Raw genomic sequence first — 23,576 nt, 5'->3', positions numbered from 1 at the left:
GCAGGCCTGAGACATCTTTTCAGGGCTACTCATGTGGATAACACAATCAGTGCTGCAGACCCACTAGTAGTATTTGATTTACCAACCCCCGCACACCCAGTGCACTTTCCTAGGGACTGACCAGTAAATTAAAATATGCCAATCAGGGAGAACCAATCATAGTAACAATTTATACAGAGAGCAAAGACACTTTCGCTCTGATTAGCAGTGGTACAGTGCCCAGAGTCCTAAAACCAAAAACAACAGGTCAGGAAAAAATAGGAGGAAGAAGGAAAAGATTTGAGGATAACCCTGCAAAAAGGGCCTTCTGCAAGAGTGGTCTGCCCATTGAAAACAAACGCATTGTATTTTGCCAATTGAGTCAGTTGAGTGGCCAACCTCTTATAACATGTGCAAGATCTATCACTCACAATATATGGTAGAAGAACTAGGTCGTTTTAATCCACTCCACCCACGTACTTGTTGTAATTAAGAATACAGGGAGCTTTAAGACTTCTGCCAAGTGTACTATTCCAACTCCAAAACCCACTAAACTCATGGAAAGTGCTGTATAATAAACCCCCAAAAATTACTAGTCCAACTCAAAAACCAACTATACTAAGGGAAAGTGCAGGATAATAAACCATAATTAATTAATATTCCAACTCCAAAACCAACTAAACTCAGGGAAACTTCTTGATAATAAACCCCCCAAAAATACTATTCCAACACCAAAACCAACTAGATTCAGGGAATGTGCTGTATAATAAACCCCAAAAAATTACTATTCCAACTCCAAAACCAAATAAACTCAGGAAAAGTGCTAGATAATAAACACAACAAAGTACTATTTCAACTCCAAAATAAAATATACTCAGGGAAAGTGCTGGATAATAAACCCCCAAAAGTTACTATTCCAACTGCAAAAACAACTAAACTCAGGGAAAGTGCTTGATAATACAGTCAAAACCTGGGCTTCATCCTGGACTCCTCCCTCTCCATGACCAGGCAAGTCAACGCCGTCTCCTTGGCGTGCTTCAACATCCTACGCATGCTACGGAAGATCTTCTGGTGGATCCCCACCGAGACCAGGAAGACCGTCACCCAGGCCCTCGTCACCAGTCGACTGGACTACAGCACCGCCCTCTACGCCGGTACCACCGCCAAGCTCCAGAAGAGACTCCAGCGGATCCAGAACGCCTCAGCCAGACTCATCCTCGACATCCCACGAACCAGCCACATCTCCGGACATCTCAGAGACCTGCATTGGCTCCCCGTCAACAAAAGAATCACCTTCCGCCTCCTCACCCACGCACACAAAGCCCTACACGACCAAGGCCCGAGCTACCTCAACAACCGAATCAACTTCTACGCTCCCAAACGCCACCTCCGTTCAGCCAACCACGCCCTCGCCGCCGTCCCCCGCATCCGAAGAGCGACAACAGGAGGAAGGTCCTTCTCCTACCTGGCCGCCAAGACCTGGAACTCCCTCCCGACCGACCTGCGCCTGACCCAAGACCACCTCTCCTTCAGGAAGAAGCTGAAGACCTGGCTGTTCGAGCAGTAACGGCACCCCCCTCCCCCCAGCGCCTTGAGACCCTACGGGTAGGTAGTGCGCTCCATAAATGTCTTTGATTGATTGATTGAAAACAATTACAATTACAACTCCAAAACCAATTAAACTCAGCGAAAGTGCTGGAAAATAAACCAGAGAAAATTACTAGTCCAATTCCAAAACCAACTTACCTCAACGAAAGTGCTGGATAATAAATCCCCAGAAAATTCCTATTCCAAATACAAAACAAAATAAAATACAATTCAATAAAACAATTACAAATATGTAAATATATATAAAATGTAACACTTTAAAAAAAAGTTTGTTAAAAAAATGTAAAATACTAAAATGTGAAATTATAAATTATTAATACCTAGCAGCCCGTCCCGACCTTGACCGGGAGCAACAGGCTTCCCCGCCCCCCGTCCGCCCCAACATTGTCCAGCAGCCCGGGCCCCCACTCGGCCCGTCCCCCGCCTGCCCCGACCCCCGCTGACCTGACAAGGGTCCCCTTACCTCAGCCGCCGCTCCTCCCGCCTCTCCGCTGCTGATATACTGCTTTAAATACGTCTGTTCTTCTTTGCAGAGGTGTACAGCTGACCAATCCGTTCTACAGAGTGTACATTGGCTGGGAAAGCTTACATCATAGCTAATCTTTTTGGCCTAGAGGTGTGTTAATGATTCAATCTTACTTCAGATCATGAAATTGTAAAAATAAAATAAAAAATTAAGAGTAAGAAATAATCCGCACACCTAACAAGAAGCTACCTTTTTTCACACCCACCCTTAATGTTTTCTTTAACAAGGGATTCAAACCTGGTGAATAGCAACTTGACTTACCCATTCTAAGCAGGAACCTAATTCTGTCTTTTCTAGAATGATGTGAGGGTGTAAAATGTTCCATCCTATTCTTGTGATGCAGCTCTGTTATTCTGATTCTTTTGGCAAATGTGGCTTATATTAATTTATTTTCGAACTCTGGCACTGATTCAGAAATGCATGTAAAAAGTACGTAGTAGGTTTCACCTGAAGAATCTTTTGTGAATTCGCCCAAAGCATCTAAAATGTGAATAAACTGGAAAAATTCAGGTCATATGCATAAAAAAATTAGTACAAATAGAAAGATCTGAAAAGAGACTGCTGGGAAGGATATCTGAAATAACAAATATAAGGAAAATTAGCGTAGTATGTGTATGTCTCCAATTCAATGATCATCTAAAATGTGTGTACTTGTAATACCACTAGTATCTTCAGTACATTTCTTGAGGGTCCTTTCTTACAAAAGGAAATATGATTTCACTGGATATGATCCTATTTCTTTCAGGAAAGTCAGAGAGAGAAGGAAAGCCTTGATACAACTGTTCTTTTGTCCACAATATTTCTCTCATTACAGAAATTCACATAGCTTGAACCTTCTTGCTATGAATACGTTTTGTGATTACCTTCTCAAATTGAATATTCTTTCCTCTGTGTTATCAAATTGCTTTGCCTTAAATTCTTCTCACGACTGTGCTTATATCAACACTTCAATACATTGTGCCTTTCAAACTCAAAAACAACTGCAATTTTCCTCAGTGCTTGATGCTTCAGTAATGCTGATGTAGTTCACCTGGGATGTGCTCTCCGCTGTGCTTGTTAATTTGAAAAGACACTTCAAAGACACTTAGAACTGAGTTTGTATTTGCCAATGCAACTGAGTTACTCATGGAGATTATTTTAGTAAAACAATTAAGGGCAGATTTACAAGCCCTGTACGCCACTTTTGCGCCGCCGTTGCATCACTTCTGTGACACAGCGGCGGTGCAAAGCCAACGCCATGCTCAGGGTTATTTACAATGTGACGCATCTAGGGAGATGTGTCAAGTTGTAAAGCCCTGCGCCACATGGAACTTACGTCAGGTTCCATGTGGGCATTCCGGCACAAGGGGGGTGTTCCAGCACAAGAACGCCTCATAAAGTGGCTGAGTGAAATCTATAAGATTTCACTCAGTCACTTTTTCAACCCAGCTGCGTCAAAACCTTACGCCTGCTTGTAACTGGCTTAAGGAGTGAGGCAGCATAGCTAGTATAGGGCGCCCGAGCAGTGCTGGAGTTGCGTCACGCTTGCAACACAACTCCAACTCTGCGTCACGTTTACAGCATAAGATGCGTCACACATCTGTCTATTCTTGGGCCATGGTGCGCCGCACTGAAATGCAAAAACAACAATTGATGGACAGAATGTAGAACAATGTCATACATTCACCCCAGTACAGAGATCTGGGCCTAAATCCATCGTTTTTTTACACTCCAAACCACCCCAGTTCAGACATGGCCATATGCAAATCAGTCCTGACCCTGTGCCTCATGGGTACAGTCCAGCCCGAACTGCCAAGCCATGTCTTCCCTGGACGGTAATCAAGCATCCTAGGACCGGTTTCTGGCTATCAGCTGTCATGAGCCAGGATAGCTTGACTCCAGTGGTGTGGAGAGCGGGGGACTCACGTCTGAGCATACCCGTCCTACTCGGGGTGACAAATGCAAAAACAACAGTTGATGGACAGAATGCAGAACAATGTCATACATTCACCCCAGTACAGAGATCTGGGCCTAAATCCATCGATTTATTGCACTCCACACCACCCCAGTTCAGACATGGCCATATGCAAATCAGCATTTGTCACCCGAGTGGGATGGGTATTCTCAGACGTGAGTCCCGTGCTCTCCATGCCACTGGAATCAAGCTATCCAGGCTGATGAGGGCTGAAAGCCCGAAACTGGTCCTTGGATGCTTGTTTCCAGTCCAGGGAGGACCTGGCTTGGCAGTTCGCGGTGGACTGTTCCCATGGGGCACAGGGTCAAAACTGATTTGCATATAGCTGGGTTAAACTGGAATGGCATGGTGAGCAAAACAATGATGGTTTTAGGCCCAGATCTCTGTACTGGGGTGAATGTATGACATTGTTCTGCATTCTGTCCATCAACTGTTGTTTTTGCACTGTAAATGCGGCGCATTCATGGTGGCGCAAGAGGTTTCTGCCGTGACGCACAATAACTTTTCTCGAGTTTTTTAATTGACAATAGGAGCCGTAGTTTTTTCAGAAGAGTTAATTGCTGGTGCACAGTGTTTAAACTTTTGAAACTGAATGCAGTTAACAAATATCACTACCAAGAAAGACAAATGCACTCCTGCCATACTTGAACAGAATAATGAACGCCACAATCTGAAAGATGAAACTCTGATTTTTTTCCAAAAGGAATGCGCTTCTGCACAGCACAAAGGAGCCAGAATGACCACACTCATTCTGCAGATTTATGAGCGACTATGCCCCATGTGGATTCTGAATGCTCAAAGCTGCAGCCACGTTCACTTGGCAGATTTCCTAGCGTTCAGGCCCCAGGAGGATTCTGAATGTTGAAAGCTTGCAAACTCTCCTCCCAAGGTTCCAAGAGTATGACATCTGAATGTCAGAGAGAGAGCACTCCTCCTTTCCGCCCAGCAAGGGATTTTTTTAATAGTAAGCATTGCTAACAGGGTATGGCTACCTTATATACAAGAGACGCCCAGCCAGTCAGACCAAAGGATCATGATACTCGTCCTGTAAAATCTAGCTTTGTTTATTCCTTGTTTTTAGCCTTGTTCATGGGGATACACATGAAATGTTCAGCTTCTTCCTGATCATGACAGTGTATTATAATGAATGACATTTATATCATAAATATATTCTGATCAGTATTGTGTTTGAGAGATGGGCTTTATGGTTTTGGATAAACATACATATATTCTTTCATTTACTTAGAGGTAACTGACTGACTGAGCTCGCTAGACCCTCCAGGTGCTTTGAAAACAGGTGTCATTAGATTACTTTTTATTGGTTACAACTATGAGGTCTCTGATCGCATGGCCCTTGTAGACTTTCAATACAAGCAAGACTTTGATAATAATGTATTTCTTAGAAAAGAATCAGGTAATTTTATGTGTGCAACAATGAAATAATGAACACATTAATTGTTTGGTGCTTTCATTATGTTTTCATTACTTCTATCCGGCAATCATATGTTCCCTATGTACTTTGATGTGTACCCCTTCATCAGTAATTATACTTCATACATTTTTTTCATTGAGAACTATTATGGTCGGAGTATAGTGGTTGTTTTCATAAGTTTCAGCTCTGTATCTGATGATGGTCAAATTTATTTTTGTCCTTTTTTGTTTGGGACTCTTCTGGTTTCTTGCTATTTAGTCAGGTGCCATTTGGAGAATGTTATTTTTTACTACCAACATGAGATTTAAGCAGTCCAAGAGAACACACAATAGGACGCTGGCCCATCACCTGCTGGAGGCAGTCATGCCATCTTCTGCTCTTCCAAAGCTGAATTAAGGCATTATTCTACCAACCAGGCTGCACTGGTAACACAAATGTATTTGCAAATTCCTCTTTGGAGGCAAAATGATGGAGGGACTGGGCTTGAGAGGGCACTGGCAGAGGCAACAGGAAGAAGGGAGGGGTACATCATGACGACAAAGGGAAGTGTTACTGTGCTGTAGCTATTTACAGCATGATGGGTGTGAGAAATTGGGCTGTTATTTGAGGGAGGCAAATTAGTTGCATAATGCTTGTTTCTGGTCCATGGAGGACTTGGCCTGGCAGTTTGGTCTGGACTGTTCTCATGAGGAACAGGGCCAAGACTGATTGCATATGGCTGTGCCCAAACTGGGGTGGCTTGGTGAGCAAAAGAACGATGGATTAAACCCAGATCCTTGTGAATGGGGGTGAATGTTTGTAGGTAGGGTATGCTCAGAGGTGGGTCCTGTGTTCACTGCAACACTGAATTCAAGCTAGCCTGGCAGATAAAGTGCGATTCCCCAAAACCGGTCCTAGGATACTTGTTTCTGGTCCAGGAAAGACCTGGCTCAGCAGATCAGACTGGACTGAGGAACAGGGTCGATGCTGATTAGCATATGGCTTTGTCCAATACTGGGTGATGTGGTGAGCAAACGAACAATGGATTAAACCCTGATCCTTGTACCTGGCCTTTAATGTTTGTATTGTTCAGCATTGCATCCTTAATTTGTTCTTTTTGCTTTTGTCGCCCTAAGTGGAAAAGGGATGCCCTGATATTTGTCCCGTGCTCAGCTCACCACTGGATGCAAGCTAGCCTGGCTGCCACAACAATGAACTGATGCCCCAAAACATGTCACAGGCTGCTTGCGTCTAGTCCAGGGAGGACCTGACTAGGCAGTTTGGGCTGGAATGAACCCAGGAGGAACAGGTTTACCACTGATCTGCATATGGCTGGGTCCACACTGGGGTGGCGTGGTAAGCAAAAGAAGGATGGATCAAGAAACTTGTGACTGGGTGTGAATCTTTGCATTGTCTAACACACATGCATTTGTTCTGACGTCAATTTCTTTAGTGTCAGCGCCAGACACCTACGGGCATTCGTTGCGCTTTACATTTTTTTAAATCAAATCAAATTGTTCAGCATTCCATCCATAATTTGTACTTTTTTTTCTTTTTTCTTTTTTTTGTTGTTTTTTTGCTTTTTTCGTCCTAAGTGAGAAGGGTATGCCCAGACGTGGGTCCAGTACTCACTACACCACTGGATCCAAGCTAGCCTGGCTGATGAAGGGTGTTTCCCCGAAACTACTCCCAGGATGCTTGTTTCGGGTCCAGGCTGGACTAGTTCCATTAAATACAGGGTCAAGACTGATTTGCAGATGGCTGAGTCCAAACTGGGGTGGTGTGGTGAGCAAAAGAATGATGTGATGGATTAAATCCAGATCCTTGTGGCTGGGGGTGAATGTTCACATTGTCCAGCATTGTGTCTATCAACTGTTTCTTTTGAACAGGAGAAAAAAACAACACAACTTCAACTGCTCCTAGTGGTCACACATTGGAATTTCTGTTTTCTTCGAGGAGTAAAGCCACATAGTATCCCATATAAGACATCTTTCCTCATGAACAATCCTCCATACAATGTAATTTGCGCATAGAAAAAACTCAAATCCTCATTTATGAGTATTTGCTGTAGGGCAGCGCTGCAGGTAAGTGCCATATGGATCAGATAAAGCCCATTCCTGCCCGTTACCCCTGCTCCTCGCGTACAATGGGCTGCTCTCTGCCAATGTATTCACCTTTGCAACATGGTGCAAGGGTGCTTGCATTGCAGGGATGAATATTTTTGTGCAGGAAGGGAAACTTCCACCACAAAAACAATCGCAAGAGGCTTTTTCCTCTTTCTATGTGTGCTGCAGAAAGGAAAAACGAGGAGAACTAAAGATATTTCTCTTCGTTGTGCCACCCTTATGCCTTCCATGGGGAGGCGTACATTTTGGCAAGCCTCAGAGTTACCTTTTCTTGTAAATCTGGGGAAGTGTCAAAAAGCCATTGACGTTGCTGAGAACGCCCCCAGCAACATCAATTACATGCCCCTTTAATGCAGAAAACTGTATCTGTTGGAATAATATTTACACGGCAGCATTATACGAAAAAAGTGGCTTAGTGCTGCCTGGTAAATATGGAGCAGACTTCTGCGCCATCAGAGCATCACAAAAAGTGTCGCACTGGCACCGTAAGGGGCTTATAAATGAGCCTCACAATTCACTGCAGACTCAGAATTCTAACCCAATATCCGGAGTGCAATTTTAATTTACTTGGTACTTTGTGACAGATGTCTTTCCAGTATAATTTGACATCAGGGACCAAACTCCAAGCACACCTGTTTGTTAGAATAATAAGCTATTTGCACCACCTGTGATAGGTGGACAGTTGCTTCTTACTTGGCTCGTGTTCATTTGGCTACCATATTGCTCCACAGTTCTCAGGCCAAGGAGATGTCCTGTCATGTCTAAAAAGTACATTTGCAAGGGTGGCCTCATCACACACCTTAGGTTTCTGAAACATTGGGGGCCTGATTCTGATGCGGTTAGGAAAGCATTCCACCTAGGGCCTGATTCTGATGCTGTTAGGAAGGTCTCCTAATGGCATTTGCTCCTTCAAAATCGGATTGGGAATGACCCAGAGCCCAATTATGATGTGGTTAGGAACATATGCTCCCATTGAAGTCAATGGGAGTCCAACCAAATTGTATCGGGAAGCATCCAGATGCATCATACTCCGTCAGTCGGACTCTCCCGAATCTAGTGGGTCTGAAACCATTTCCAACCCTATTCGATCTGGAAGCTTTCCAACCCCCATCAGAATCAGCCCCTTACTGTCGAACATGGAGAGCATCCCAGCTGGGCCGATATTTATTTGCAAAGGCACTGGAGGTAAAGATGATCACCTCTAATTTTAGGAGCTTTAAACCATGTATGGCAGGCCACACTAGTGCTCTGCATTATGCGTTCTCTTGTAATGTCTCCTCTCCTAGGTGGTTTCGAAGGTAAATGTAGCTGATTCTTTGAAATATGAGATGCATTCAAGGGTAGAGACAGCAGCAGCTGCTTTTGAACATTTGTTCAGATGTCTGAGCGATGTCGGGATCTTCTTGGTGTCCCCCTAGTTAGATCTTCTGGGTGTTGAATTATACATGAATAGATTACTCATGCTGTTGCAGGAGTTTCTCAAAACAGTTCTTGATCAGCATCAGCATCATGATTCACCTTTAAAGCTCCAGAAACCTACACCACAGTGGTGCATTGCTGTCAGATAGTGGCTCCACTGTGGCTGAAGACATTCACCTACCTGCGCATGCTCTCTATTGCAGCTCCACTGCAGCGAATACATGCCTGGGATTGATCTGACCATGCGCAGATAAACCAAGTGACATTATTGAGGCACTTTGACTGGTCATGAAGCATATGCCTATTCCTACTAATCTAGAAGCAGCCCTATACTCTTGCTGGAAACAGTATCAGGATTCTAGCCATGCAAGAGCCTGGTTGGGCCATGAATACACATGTGGGGAGCAGGCAAAAATCAACTAAGTATGGTTAGAGATCTGCTGCTTAGAAAACATATATGCAATCCTTAGGTACTGCCTTCCAAGACCTCCATTGTGCACTAAATCAGGTGAGGATTTCGGATACTGCATTCTATACCATCACACCTGAACCCTTTCACTTCATGCATGTATGGCAAACATGCTAGCACAATGTAGCCCAGGCCTCTTTACAGTTTCACCAGTGTTAAAAAAGCATGGGTATATTTGGTACAAAACTGCCACAAAAAAGGTTTTTCTATAGTTGGATTGAGAAAGTAAATTATGATATTGGACCCACAGTGTTTTTTTTTCTGTAAGCGTGAGTGTTTAATTTGTACTGGTGTTTGCCATAGCTTAGCACTGACACTTAATTGGTAACACTCAGTCTCACTTATGACAGTCAACCACATAGTGGCACTGTTTGCCTATTTTAACAATTTAGCTTAACAACTAAAAAAACACATTAAAAGAATTGTAAAACATCCAGACCATTCTTACTGTTTTGAGCCCAAACCGACACATTGTAGGGTGTGTGATGTTTTGTATGAAGTGGTTATACTAACATGTGGCTGCTATGGTACGTCTAGTTGGCAAAGCAAGCTGCAGTTGCTTCCTGTGTCCTGGCACACATTTATTTGCAAATTAAGCACTGAGTATACTGTTAATGATGGGTGAGTTAGAGATTGGCTTTGAACATTTTATTAAAGCATGCTAGGGACCCGCCTCAGTAATCAACACTCTCCTGCTGTTCAAAGCTTCAATACAGCTAACAAAACGTCCTGCATCACTTTTCAGTAATTAGGAGGATTTGCTTTGTGGTGAGGGTCTCCTGGCAGAGTGTTCCAGAGTAGAGATCAGCAAACAAAAAACAGCCTTCTTGTTGGTGCTTGGTTCTCTAACGATGGGATCACCACAAAGTCTCCCTTTGCTTCTCTACTTTTGTTGGTACAGAGGAATTATCAGGCATCCATGAAGCATACATTTTACTCTACATTAATAGTGTACCTGCACTAGCGGACTAGCTGTCATCCTTTTCCATTAGCCTGCTGGTATATCTCATTATATATTAATAACTCCAAAGACAGATGAATATTTGTACTGGAGAAGGATTCAGGGTCTTGAGCTATGCACCTCCAACTTGTTGGGTGCTCGGCCTGCAATACCACTAGTATTCTTATCCTGCACTACCAATACAAGCAAGACTGGTCAACATTCGTTCAATCATAGAAGAACCAGACTTGTCAGGCCATCTGGTCCCATGTGAATCCACCACCGAAGAGTTCTTCCAGAATCTCAGCCAGAAAAGTTGTATCAATAAAGGGTAGCTGTGGTGAAATGTACAATGTGACCCTATCAAGTCCAGCACCAGTAGTTACTATAACTAAGCATTTATATAAATACATCAATTAACTCCATTGGGTTTTGGAGAAATGGTTAAAGGAGATACTTTGCCTTGGTATGGGTTGAAGACCTGTTTGGGTCTGGTGGCTTAGTGAACTAATGTATCCACTGCAGGCCTGTGTTTGACCTCATGGTCACAGGTACAAATCCTGGTTTTTCAACTCAGCCTTTCATCCTTCTGAGGTTAGTAAAATGAGTACCTTTGAGTTGAGTAACAAAAAAGAACTGTTATTCAGTGATAAAACACCCTTCTGTGTGAACGGGAGCTTTACCAAGATATGTTATGGTATATATGTAACGTGAGACACACCAAAATTAACTGTGCATTTGATCGGAGATATGCTATTGCTGTAAAACATCACACCTTTAAAATGTAAACTTTCTTTTCAATAGACTTACTTTTTCATGTTAGCAGCTGAACATGTACTATACCAAAACCTGCTATGTAAGTGTCTAGCTTGCACACCTTAATGGTCCTAACTAAACGAGTGTAATACTTCGAACAACAATTTATCTTATCTAATACCAAGTGGACAGACAACCTGGTGTTGTTTCTACGATTCATTGATGACATTCTGATCATTTGGAAGGGTACCAAAAGTGATTTGGAAGAAAGGATCAAAGAACTTAATGATTGTAATCCTAGGATTCAGTTCACCCATAATATTCAGGACAGCAAGATACAATTTCTAGATATAGAAATTTGTAAAACACAAGAGGGAATTTCAACCACAGTTTTCCGTAAATCAACGGATGTCAACAATGCGCTACATTACACGAGCGCACATCCAAAAAATCTTAAAGATCATCTACCCACCTCACAGCTGATCAGAATCAAAAGGATAACTTCAGATCCAACTAATTGTGATCTCCTGATGAATGAACAAGTAGAAAGATATATCGAAAGAGGCTATCCTACAGATATACTCAAAACTTCAGTTAAAAAGGTTTCTATGATGGATAGAAAAAGATTATTGCAGAAAACAGAAAAATCACCCAATGAACGGATAGTATTTGTTATGAAACACTCTACACAATCACAGAGGATTAAACAGATCATCAAGAAACGTTGGGAAAGGATAGCTAATGAACCAGATTTCTCTAATCTTTTCAAGAATTTTCCCATCATAGCACACACCCAATCCAAAAACATCAGGGAAATACTCAAGCATCCATGGAATAACAAAACAACCAATTTCAGAGGAATGAGGAAATGTCATAATTGTGGACAATGCAACAACGCCATAGTGAGTAAGGTGTATGATCACCCTCACACTGGTAAAGACATACAATTAAAACATAGCGCTGATTGTAACACCACAGGGGTGGTCTATGCCATACTTTGCCCTTGTGGACTGACTTATGTGGGGAGGACTTCTCGAAAAATCAAGACTCGCATAATCGAGCATAAGAGTACAATACGTAATAGGTCCACTACATCTAGCCTAGCCACACATTGGACTCAAAACGTCCCACACCATACCACAACTCAGATTTACAGTACTAGAAGTAGTCGAGAAACACGTGGGCAAAGATCACAATACAGCATTATCTCGGAGGGAGCCATTTTGGATAAAAAAATTGGGCACATTAACACCAGGAGGGCTTAATGACCAGTATGAGATGGCATGTTTCCTATAGAGATTCATATAGCTGTACAGGTTGTGTAATTCTTATGGGATGACTTTCAATAGTCATGCCCAGTATATATGTACATTGAACAGATTGATGTTGAAGTATATTTCAGATTGTTAAGAATTTGTGTTGTACCTTATGTAATCCTATGTACAGGATTGACTCTAAGTTCACTCTATGGTTTTTTATTTTATTTTTTCATTCATTTCACCTTTGTCAATAGTATCTTAACAACTATGTCCCTTTTTACTTCTTTTTCCTACTTCTTATGTTCACCTTCCTGAATATCATCGGTTTTTCTTTTACTCCGCTTTTTAAAATACATCTCATTATGTAAGCAAATTGTAGTTTACTGATAATTCACACCCCCTTAATTCTCATTGTTATCACACTTTATGTGTATCTTTTTCGTATCACTTACTCCGTCATTATGCCATGCACTTGGTATTATTTCTTACTGTCCTCACACTTCATAGTTATTTCTAAAATCATTTGTTCACGTAGATTTAGATATCACGTAGGCTTACATTGCCTTTCTTAACAGCAATTAACGTTCCGCTATTTAGTGAGAGCGCTTCCGCACCGGATGTTGTTGCCGGAAGCACTTGGGAGGTCAGAGTTCACAGTACGCCACTCCGACGAGGTGGGTTCCGTAACACGGGATGAGTTATGGATTAGCTTTCTCAAGCATAATAAGGATGATGGCTTACGCGCATTTTTTAATTATCTTTAGTTGTAGCAATTGACTCGCAAGGAACCGCCAGGCACGCGAGTGAATGCGAAGATTTCATTCCACTATTGGATAAGTATGCTCTGCCCTAATTAGGGTACGTTTTACACCGATGAACTCGAGTTGTAATCTCCAGTTCTCATATCAGATTTGTTCTAGATGCCGACTACAATAGTCCCGGCAATTCAGACACGTCCTTGACGTGCAGTCAGTTGGATGAGACACCAGTCAGGTAGACATTCTCCGTATTTGGGTTCAACCATCATTATTGCACACTGTTGGTGATGGATTGGGTTTGGGTACTATCTTCAAATTTCTACCAGCATTTTCTTCACAACGGGTGGATGCTGGTGACTTACTATATCATCTTCTAACATGCGTTCCACTATTACACCACTTGCCCTTTATTTAAATCACTTGCCCCATTTTCATTTCATCTTATGGACATTAGTGTTAATCCTACAAACTCAAAATCATGTACACAGTTGAAAACATTGGGAAAATATTATTATCATTATTTTTACAGTGCCTTGAAACGGAACTGATGTGAAAATAACATCCAAATAATCAAGATTGGATTCGCTATTTTGAATTGCACTCCCCTGAAGAAGGGTCGCAGAAGACCCGAAATGCATTGGGAAATGTTATTATACGTTATTTTTTGTTATTAATCACTACTGTGCAACTGCATAAAGAGTATTAATTCAATCTCACTGAGAAAGATTGAATGGGTATTTTTTTGAACAATTAGATCGTTTATGATTTGAATGAATTCAACATATGTAAAGCATCACTAAAAGCGTTTGACCAGTGAAAAGATTTGTGTATTTACTTATATGGAATAAGTTTGGGGTATTTCATTATTGATTAACCTGTTGAATAATTTAAAACCCTAGGGACATCGGGTGAGCTCCCAGTCAGACCTAGTTTTCACTAGGCCTCTACAGAGCCTATACCAAAACCTACCACATATTTTTCTATTGGCTAACAACTGCTCCCCGGGTCTATCCACATAACAAACTAACATTTCTATATCCTTTTGTCATTTTTTTATTTAGATATTATTCCATGATTTATTTCATTTTTTTCCATTTACATACAAAAAAGAAAAAAGATAAACATATTTATTGTTAAAACAATTTTTTTACATACGTTTTTCTTTTTCACAACTATTTTCATCTCTTGTAACAAATTAACTTGTACATTGTTTTTTCAGCATAAGCAATGATTTCATCATTATCACATACCCCCTATATCATACCTCCAGTTGCATACTTACCTGAATGTTTAATACCCAACTGACAACACAGCAATAGAGACTGTTTTCAATCTGTACTTACCATGACTTTTTTGGTGTATGTGAGCTGTTTGGGTACTGAATATGAATGTTGAGAGAACGAGAGTGTCTTTTAGTATGTACGGTTAGTATGCAAGTAGGGAGTATATGATAATGAAAATGGTTGAAAAAAGAAAAATTATATAATTTTTTTATCAATAAATATGTTTATCTTTGATGGTTTTTGTATGTAAGTGGAAAAAATGAAATACATTATGGCAAAATTTCTAAATAAACAAATGACAAAAGGATAAAGAAATTGAAGTCTGTTAGGTGGATGGCCCTGGTGAGCTGTTGGAAGGATCTGGAGGAAGCCACTCCCTAGACAACGGCACCTTCTTCTGACCAGAGCTCCCTAGAAAAAAGAAACCTATTCATGTTCTTTCTACACAGCAGCCTTGTGAAACTGGGACTTCAGTAGGTATAATTTTATGTAAGCAATGACATAAGAAGAACATGGAAGGTTGAAGTTAGAATCTGAGAGATGACAGTTGGAGAAATCAGTTGCCTGGAAAATGCTAAGCTCTTGGTCGAATCTTAAAGGAGCTTATTTAACTTCCATTTGTGTAGCGTGTTACTACACAAAATTGACAGCGAGTTGCGGCCAGGCCTTATTTCACCAGAGATCGGCACAACCCCATTGTTTGCCATGTTCAAGCAGAAAACTGTCCTGCTGAACAGATTCTTCCCTGGGTGACTCCCAGTCCCGAAATGATGAGATCAAATGCCTTTATCCAGGCAGCAGTCTCGCGAAAGACTCTGCCATCCATTGAGATTGATAAAGTAGCTGTCCCTCGCGAGTCCATGCCAATGGATGGGACGTGGCCCTAAAAGAGACCTTGTGTTCACAGCGGCTCACGTTCAGCCACCAAACATACGCAATGTAAAGTCAACTCTTTTGTCAGACTAATACACTCACTATGATTGTAATGATTCTGTTTTACCACTCTCTGATATATCTGGATCTTGTTTGTGTTATGTAAAATAAAAAAAGGAAAATATTCAGATATATGACTCGATTTTTAGTCAATAAAAACTTGACTTTAAGACACCATACCCAACACAAAAATCGAATCATTTGCAAAATGTATTTCAAATATCCAATCACATCAAAATTGTTAAGGACATCTTGCTTATTTTTAGTTACAATTTTTCTACAAATTACACCTCCATGAGTTCCAACCAAAAGGCTGTATGTTGAGAAGCGCTCACAGGAATCTGTGATTTTCACAGCTTGCATTTAAGTATCCGTAGTTCTCTTCTGCCATTGCCTTCCTTCTACCATTCAAATAAAGCATTAACAATCTGAATTTGTGTTAGATTTGCGCTTTCTGGCCCTTCTGGCTTTACATGCATTATGTCCCTCAATCAATCAATCAATCAATCAATCAATCAATCAATCAATCAAAGGTTTATGAAGCGTGCTACTCACCCGTGGGAGTCTCAAGGCACTGGGGGAGGAGGGGGTGCAGCCCCGGATCAGTCGAAGAGCCACGTCTTCCTGAAGGTGTGCAGAGTGGGGCAGCGTTTGATGTTGACTGGGAGCTTGTTCCAGGTTTTTGCTGCGACATAGAAGAAGGCTCTTCCGCCTGGTCTGGTTCTGCGGATGCGCAGGGTCTCTGTTAAGGCGAGTTTGGCGGAGCATAGGCTCCTTTTGGGTAGGTGGTAAGAGACTCTTTCGTTGTGGTATTTGGGTCCGATGTTGTGGAGGGATTTGTAGGTGTGGGTGAGTGCCTTGTTGGTTAATTTCTTCTCAATGGGGAGCCAATGGAGGTCTATTAGGTGCTGGGTCTTGTACTCATGTCGTGGGATTCCGAGGACGTGTCTGGCTGCGGTGTTGTGGTTGGTTTGGAGCTTGTGTAGCAGGGTTTTGTTGATTGCGGTGTAGAGGGCGTTTCCGTAGTCCAATCTCCGGGTTATTAGTGTGAGGGTGATGGTCTTTCTGAATTCGGGGGGATCCACTTGAAGGTCTTGTGTAGGATGCGGAGGGAGTTGAAACAGGTGGAGGAGGCGGCGTTGATCTGGCGGGTCATGTTGAGGGAGGAGTCCAGAATGATGCTGAGGTTCTGGGCATGGAATGGGTGGGTTTCTGAGGGCGGAAGGCCTCCAGGTGTTGTCCCAGGCTGTGGAGGATGGTTCAAGGATGAGGACCTCTTTCTTCTCTGATTTGAGTTAAAGGTAGCTATGGTATAGCAGGGTTGCGTTGTCTGCTGTCTTCGGGGTTCTCGTGAAGGTGCAGGATGAGCTGGGTGTCGATGGCTTAGGATAGTATGCTGAGCCCATGCTGTCTAACGAAAGCAGCGAGGGGGGCATTGTAGATGTTGAAGAGCATCGGGCTGAGAGAGGATCCATGGGGTACTCCGCAGTTGATCTCTGTGGGTTCGGAGAGGAATGGTGGGAGACTGATCCTTTGGGTCCTGCCGGTGAGGAAGGAGTGGATCCAGTAGAGGGCGGTATCCCGTATGTTGGAATTTCGGAGTCTGGCAGCGAGAGTGCTGTGGGAGACGGTGTTGAAGGCTGCGGAGATATCTAGCAGGATGAAGGCCGTAGTGTGGTCCTGTTTGAGATGCATGCTGATGTCATCAGTGGCAGCAAGAAGGGCGGTCTCGGTGCTGTGGTTGCTGCAGTATTCGGACTAGGAGGAGTCGAGGATGGCATTCTTTTCAATGTAGGTGGTCAGCAGGGCATTGACCAATCTCTTGGTGACTGGCTGAGAAGAGAAGGAGAGAGATGAGTCTGTCTTTTTTCATGTTCGTCCGGTCAACCGAGGGTTTTTGAGGAGGGGCTGATCTCTGACCGCTTCCAGGAAGGATGCCGGATCCAAAGGAGGTATTAATGGTCCGGCATAGTTTGGGTGCTACCGCGACTACAGCTTAGTGGTAGTGTGTGGTGGGCAGGGGTCTGTGGGGGCTCCTGAGTGGGTGTTCTTCATGGGTGTGGCAGTGTCTTTGTTGGTAGCCAGTTTCCAGGTGGTGATGTTGGGCTGGTTGGCAGTGGTGGAGAGGAGGGAGGAGTCTGTTTGCTGAAGTTTTCATAGCAGGTCTTATTTTCCAGTGGAATAAGGCACTAAGCTTGTTGAATAAGTCCTGGGATGGTGTGACATCCATGGCTTCGTTGGGGGGTTTGGTAAACCCTTGTATGACGTTGAAGAGGTTTTTTTTGCGTTACTTGTATTGGTGTGGATTTTGTTCTTGATAAAGGCCCTCTTGGTGTCTCTTATGCGCTGCTTGTATTTATTCATGGTGTTCCTGTAGGTGTTCTGGTCTTCAGTGCTTTTCCTGTTCCTCCAGAATATCTCGAGGCGTCTACAGGAGCGCCTGGCTTCTTGGAGTTCAATGGTGAACCAGCCAGCCTTCAGGGGGCATTGCCTGCAGGTGTGACGGAGAGGTGCGAGATTGTCTGCGCAGCTGGTGCTCCAGTGGTGTAGTACTTTGGCTGCAGAGTTGTAGTCAGCCGCGGTGGAGGGGAGTTGTGGAAAACGGTGGTGTTGAGGTGTTCCTCTGTGACCTTGTTCCAGTTCCTTCATGTCTGGTGCCGGTTGGTGCCGGTGGGCTGGGGTGCAGTGGTGGTGTTAAAGGTGAAGTGTACACAGGGGTGATCTGTCCAGGGGGGCTGTGTGATTGGCTGAAGAGGGTGTTTGTCCCTCCTGTGAAGATGGGGTTGAGGATGTGTCTGATTCAGTGGGCGGGGGTGGTGATGAGCTGATTTAGTCTGAGGTTTGCGAGGTTGTCCAGGAGGGCGGAGGAGTCGGGTCGCAGCTGGTGATGAGGTGGAAGTTCAGATCGCCGATGAGAACGTAGTCCATGGAGGTGATGCGTGGGGGGTGATAAGGTCAGCAATGGTGGTGGTGGAAGAGGCGCGAGGCCAAGGGGTCAGTGGGTGAGGGTACCCTGCAGTATGGCTCAGGAGCTGGTTTTGATCTGGAAGTAGAGGTGCTCTGTGTTGAAGAGGGGGTCGCTCGTGCTGGAGGTAGAGAGTCGGAGGGAGCTCTTGTGCGTGATGGCAAGTCCTCCTACTGTGCCGTGGGCAGTCCTTTCTCTGGATCTTGTATCCGTCTGGGATGATGGTGGCAATGTCGGGCAGAGGTGGCATTGGTCCATGTTTCCGTGAAGAAGGCGACGTTTGGGGAGAGGGTGACGAGCAGCTCCCAGATCTCTGCAGTGTGTCTGTGTAGGAGCAATCGTTGAGGAGGATGCACGTCAAGGCTTCGGTGGAATGGGCGTACGGCATGGGTTAGGTGGCCGTGGGGAGGATGTCGATACTGAAGGATTGCCGGCAATGTCGCAGGAGAACTGGCCATGGGTGGTGTTTGGCATTGCTTGCTGGAAGCTCTCGTTCTTTTCAGGGTAGAGTGTGAGGAGATCAGCAGAGTTATAGAGGGGGGAGGTCCTAGATCCAGGGTTCCTGGTGCTGGCCGCTACCGGGTCGCAGATGGGCACAGTCCTATATATACTTAAAAATCTGGGTTTTATCTATTTACCTTTGTAAAAAGGCTGACTGCAAAAGCCAGGATGCAAAGGAAAAATAGAACTAGACAAAGTACTCATACATTACACTGAGCGGCTTGAACTCTATCACTGCATGAAAGGCTAATGTAGCTTATTTAAACTAGCTGCAACTTCCAATGTTTGTACTGTATGCTATGCACATGTATTGCTCGAACCTAGGCTGGGTGCCTTGCAATGGTGCACTCCTCGTGGAGGAGTGTGGCTCAATGGTTAGAACGGCAGACCTTGATGCAGAGATCTGGCCCGGGACTAGTGTTCAATTCCCGATGCGGCAGGGTCTTGGGCTCATTTGTCTGTGGACTCGATAATTCTCGCCTCGTCGCCTACTCTTATCATGGGGTCCCACGCTGCAACTCTGGGAAATAGCTTGCTTAATCTCCACAACGGCCCCTACTACACTGGGATGCCTGGCTTCACCTTGGGGATGCCCAAGAGGGGCATCTCACAGGGAGAGCCAGGAAGGGTTCCACAGTGTTATACAGCGCCGGGACGCCCTGGTGAAGGGCAGCTGTGCGCTTTACAAGTATCCTACATTTACATGTACATTATGGCCAGGGAAATGGCATTGGAAAAGGTGGATGATTGATTTGATGAGTTTTGTGCCTTTGTTATGGAATATATGTGTAAACGTATAGCGGTTGGCCCTAATAAGGACAGCGTGGCTCTCTGTCATTTTCCTGCAGATAAAACGGCGATAATTTTAACACCGGTCCTTGATAATATCCCCCATGGTTTTGTGTTGGAAGTGTGGTTCTGACAGCTGCAATCTGCATTAAAGTATTATTTTATGTAATTATCTGCACAATTCATGCATGAAAGAGCTAATGGGTGACATGAAAAGTGGTCAGTTTTGAATCCCATGTCTTTCATGTCATCCTTTTTTCTGGCTGGGGTCAGGTTAACAAAGGGTACGCATGTTGTGTGTAAGTTGTCCATAAACATACTTTGCATGTCTTTCCTGTCTCCATCAATAAGAGTGGTCACCCAGATGCAGAGGACAGAAAGAGTTGCCTATGTCAAGGCACCCTGAGAATATTGTAGGGCAATTTAAATAGTCATGAATAATTAATGTGGCAAGTAAAGGCCAGGCATTCAAAGGCTCTCTAGTATTGCAAAGTGCTTGATTTGTGTCTAGCCTTTTTTTTCTTTTCTGAACTGAAGGCTATATTTGTCAGTTTGCCTGATGAGGGCAAGTGGGGGGTGTCACCATCATCCCTTCCAGGTTGACATCCACTTTGAATTAATGGGACTAAACAAACTGAGGATGCGTTTTCCCACTTACTGAAGTGCTCCCGACGCCCTGACACTTACTTCCCGAGTATTTTCTGCTCTCCCCACTTACTGCGCTCAATGCTCGGCTATAAAACCGAGATGCTACGCACGGCAGCGTCCTACACAGCTGAGCTAAAAAGAAATAACAAAGTGTATTTTTTTATGCTTTTTAATTGTCCTAAATCTATTAAGCTGTAACTTACAGTAGAGAAGGGCTTTTGATTTCCAGGTCTTAGGTTATAAATGATTTGCTTTTTGCTCTCCTTCTATCCTCTTGAGCACATATTTGCTAAAAAAAAAAAAAGCTTTTAGGATAAACACTCTATATCAAGTGATATTTAAAAAAGCATTGACAAAATGGATGTATATTTTACTTAGAAAAGTCCTGGTCATCGTAATTTCCTATCAACCCTTGCATTCCAGCCAGAGAGCCTTTTGCGCATACCGTATATCCATGTCTATTATTACTGAGAGGGGAGGATAAAGGTGTGGGAGCATCCTCACTTCTTTTGAAATGGATACATTTTAACATGTGGACATGCTCCAGAAAGTCAGCCGCTGAATGATCTTCCTGCCCTGCTGGTTTAGTGGCATCCACCATACTTGTATACAAAGGGGATGAAATGGGTGTCGAGCAGCATTAAAATTGTCGAAGCTGAAACATGTTTGAATGATGCTGCCTGCCTGTTGACAACACTTTTGACGTAATTATCCCCGGAAACGAAAGTTAATTTAAAAAGAATCGCCTCCCCTTGGTTTACCGAGACTCTGAAAAGAGAGAAAATGGCCTGCGGATCAGCGGAGAGGTTATTGTGGAAGTTCCGAACGCCGGAAAACCGCAAGAATTACAAATTAATCCATTTTAATTATATAAAACATATAAAAGCAGCCAAATCGCTCTATATCACGCAAAGAAAAAATAAGGCCTCCCAATCCAGCAAAGAATTGTATAAAATACTTAGGGAGTTCACCACTCCACAGGTGGAGCAATCAGTATTTGATCCCTCCTTGGAGTGGGTGAACTCATTGTCCTCCTATTTTCATAGTAAGATTCAACTAATCTATTCCTCGTTCTCTTCCTCCCATCAAAAAGTGGCTTTAAGTGGGGTGGCTTCCTCTAGTCCTGAGCCCTCCTTCAAAACCACTGACTCTCCATCCATGACAGAACTACCCCAGCAGAAGTGCTATTGGCACTCAAAAAAATTAAATTTGGATCTCCTACTGATCCTCTGGTTCCACGTAAGTGCAGCGAGCTATTCCCGTTGTTGGTAGATGGTTTGACCAGTATTTTCAACACTTCTTTTAAGAGTGCTTCCTTTCCCAGTAGCTGGAAGCTGGCTCAAGTCAGGCCGATTCTTAAAAAGCCCAACAGTGATCCCCCATCTTGTCTAATTACAGACCTATATCTCTACTGCCTTACTTTGGGAAGATCCTTGAATATTTAGTCCACAAACGTGTTTCTTCTTATATTAAAACACATGCACTTCTTGATTCGTCGCAGTCAGGTTTTCGTTCCGCCCATGGCACTAAAACCGCAGTGATTGAAATAGTGGATAACATCCGACTCTCCTTGGATAGTGGTGAATCAGCCATTTTGGTACTATTGGATCTTTATGCTGCCTTTGACACCATCTCCCACAGCATTTTTAAACATCGGTTGTGGGAGGTTGGTGTCAGAGGCAATGCCTTGGCCTGGTTCGTGGACTATCTCAAGGACCGTCTCTCCTATGTCAAGATGTACTCTCATACATCTGTTATTTATTTATTTATTTATTTATAGTCTTATAGCGCGCGTGAATCAGCCCCGAAGGGGTATCTCCGCGCGTGGCTTCTGAGTGAGTTAAACAAACTATAGGTAAGGTGAGGCAGAGGGAGGCTAAATTAATCTTGTGTGAATAAGTAGGTTTTTAATTTCTTCCTGAAGTTGAGGAGGTTGGCAGTTTGTCTTAGCTGGAGGGGGAGGGAATTCCACAGCAATGGACCTTTAAGGGAGGGGGCTCGGCCACCCTGTCTCGCTCTTTTTGCTTTAGGTACATATAGCAGCATAGTGTTGCTGGAGCGTAGAGTGCGTCCGGGAGAGTAGGGAAAGAAGATATCTTTCAGATATTTGGGACCAGACCCATAGATGCATTTGTGCATGATACAGCAGAGTTTAAAATTTATCCGCTGTTGTACTGGGAGCCAGTGAAGGTGGGAAAGGAGGGGACGGGAGGGGGTACGGGGAGGGGCATTCAGGATAAGTCTTGCCGCGGTGTTCTGTACCACCTGCAGTCTGCGCAGTTGTTCCTGGTTGGCGGAAATGAGTAGACTATTGCAATAGTCCACCCGTCCGAGGACTAGTGCCTGAACCAGCGTTTTCCTATGGGTGTTTGGTAGGAAAGGGAAGATCCGCCGTAGAAGACCAATTGTACGGAAACACGTTCCCGTGACCTGGCTGACGTGATCTTTCATAATCAGAGTTTGGTCTAGGCGTACCCCCAGATTTTTGATGGTTTGTTTGGGCGCTGGGACAGGTCCAAGCTCAGGTGGCCACCATTCCGGGGACCAGAGCAGGGTGGCCCCTCCAAACAACATGACCTCCGTTTTGGTCACTGTAGTAAATAGAAGAGGCTTCTTGATGGTTGAATGAGTTTAATCCAAGAGACAGCTTACACAACCACCACGAACAGATGCAGAGATGTAACTGATCTCAATAGAATATTACATTCCCAAGGATCCCTAAGAATCCCCAGGCAGTAAGAATCAAAACAATTCTGAATGGAACATAGGAAAGGAAAGTACATGGTTAAAGAGAGAGTGGAGCACAGAATGGAATACTACACACCATCCCCCTTAAAAAAACAAAAAAAAAACAGGAGAAAAAAAAAAAAAAACTTAGAGGTAGTAATCATGTAACTTTACAGGAGTATGTTTTACACGAATGCTTTTCCTAAGAGAAGAGATATCATCATTAGGAATTACATGACAAGGTATGGGAACATTTTCACTAACAAAGTCATTGGCATGGCTAGGAGTTGATTCAGTGGACAAGTTGCCATTGTCAGGCAAAGATGGACTACAATTACCAGAAACAGGAACAACACGATCAACGGACTGGTTCTCAGAGTCAAAAGAGTTAAACAAGGGAGAAAAAGATGTATCATCTTGACCACACAAAGGCTTAACAGTGGGACAATCATTGGAGGATGGTGCAGAGAGGGATTCAGCATTGGAAGAAATTAGACCTTTACACAGAGAAATCCTTCTAAAATT

Source organism: Lissotriton vulgaris, chromosome 2_2 (genome assembly GCF_964263255.1).
Source record: "Lissotriton vulgaris chromosome 2_2, aLisVul1.2, whole genome shotgun sequence".
Classification (NCBI taxonomy): Eukaryota; Metazoa; Chordata; class Amphibia; order Caudata; family Salamandridae; genus Lissotriton; species Lissotriton vulgaris.
Note: the sequence above shows the minus strand (reverse complement) of the source record.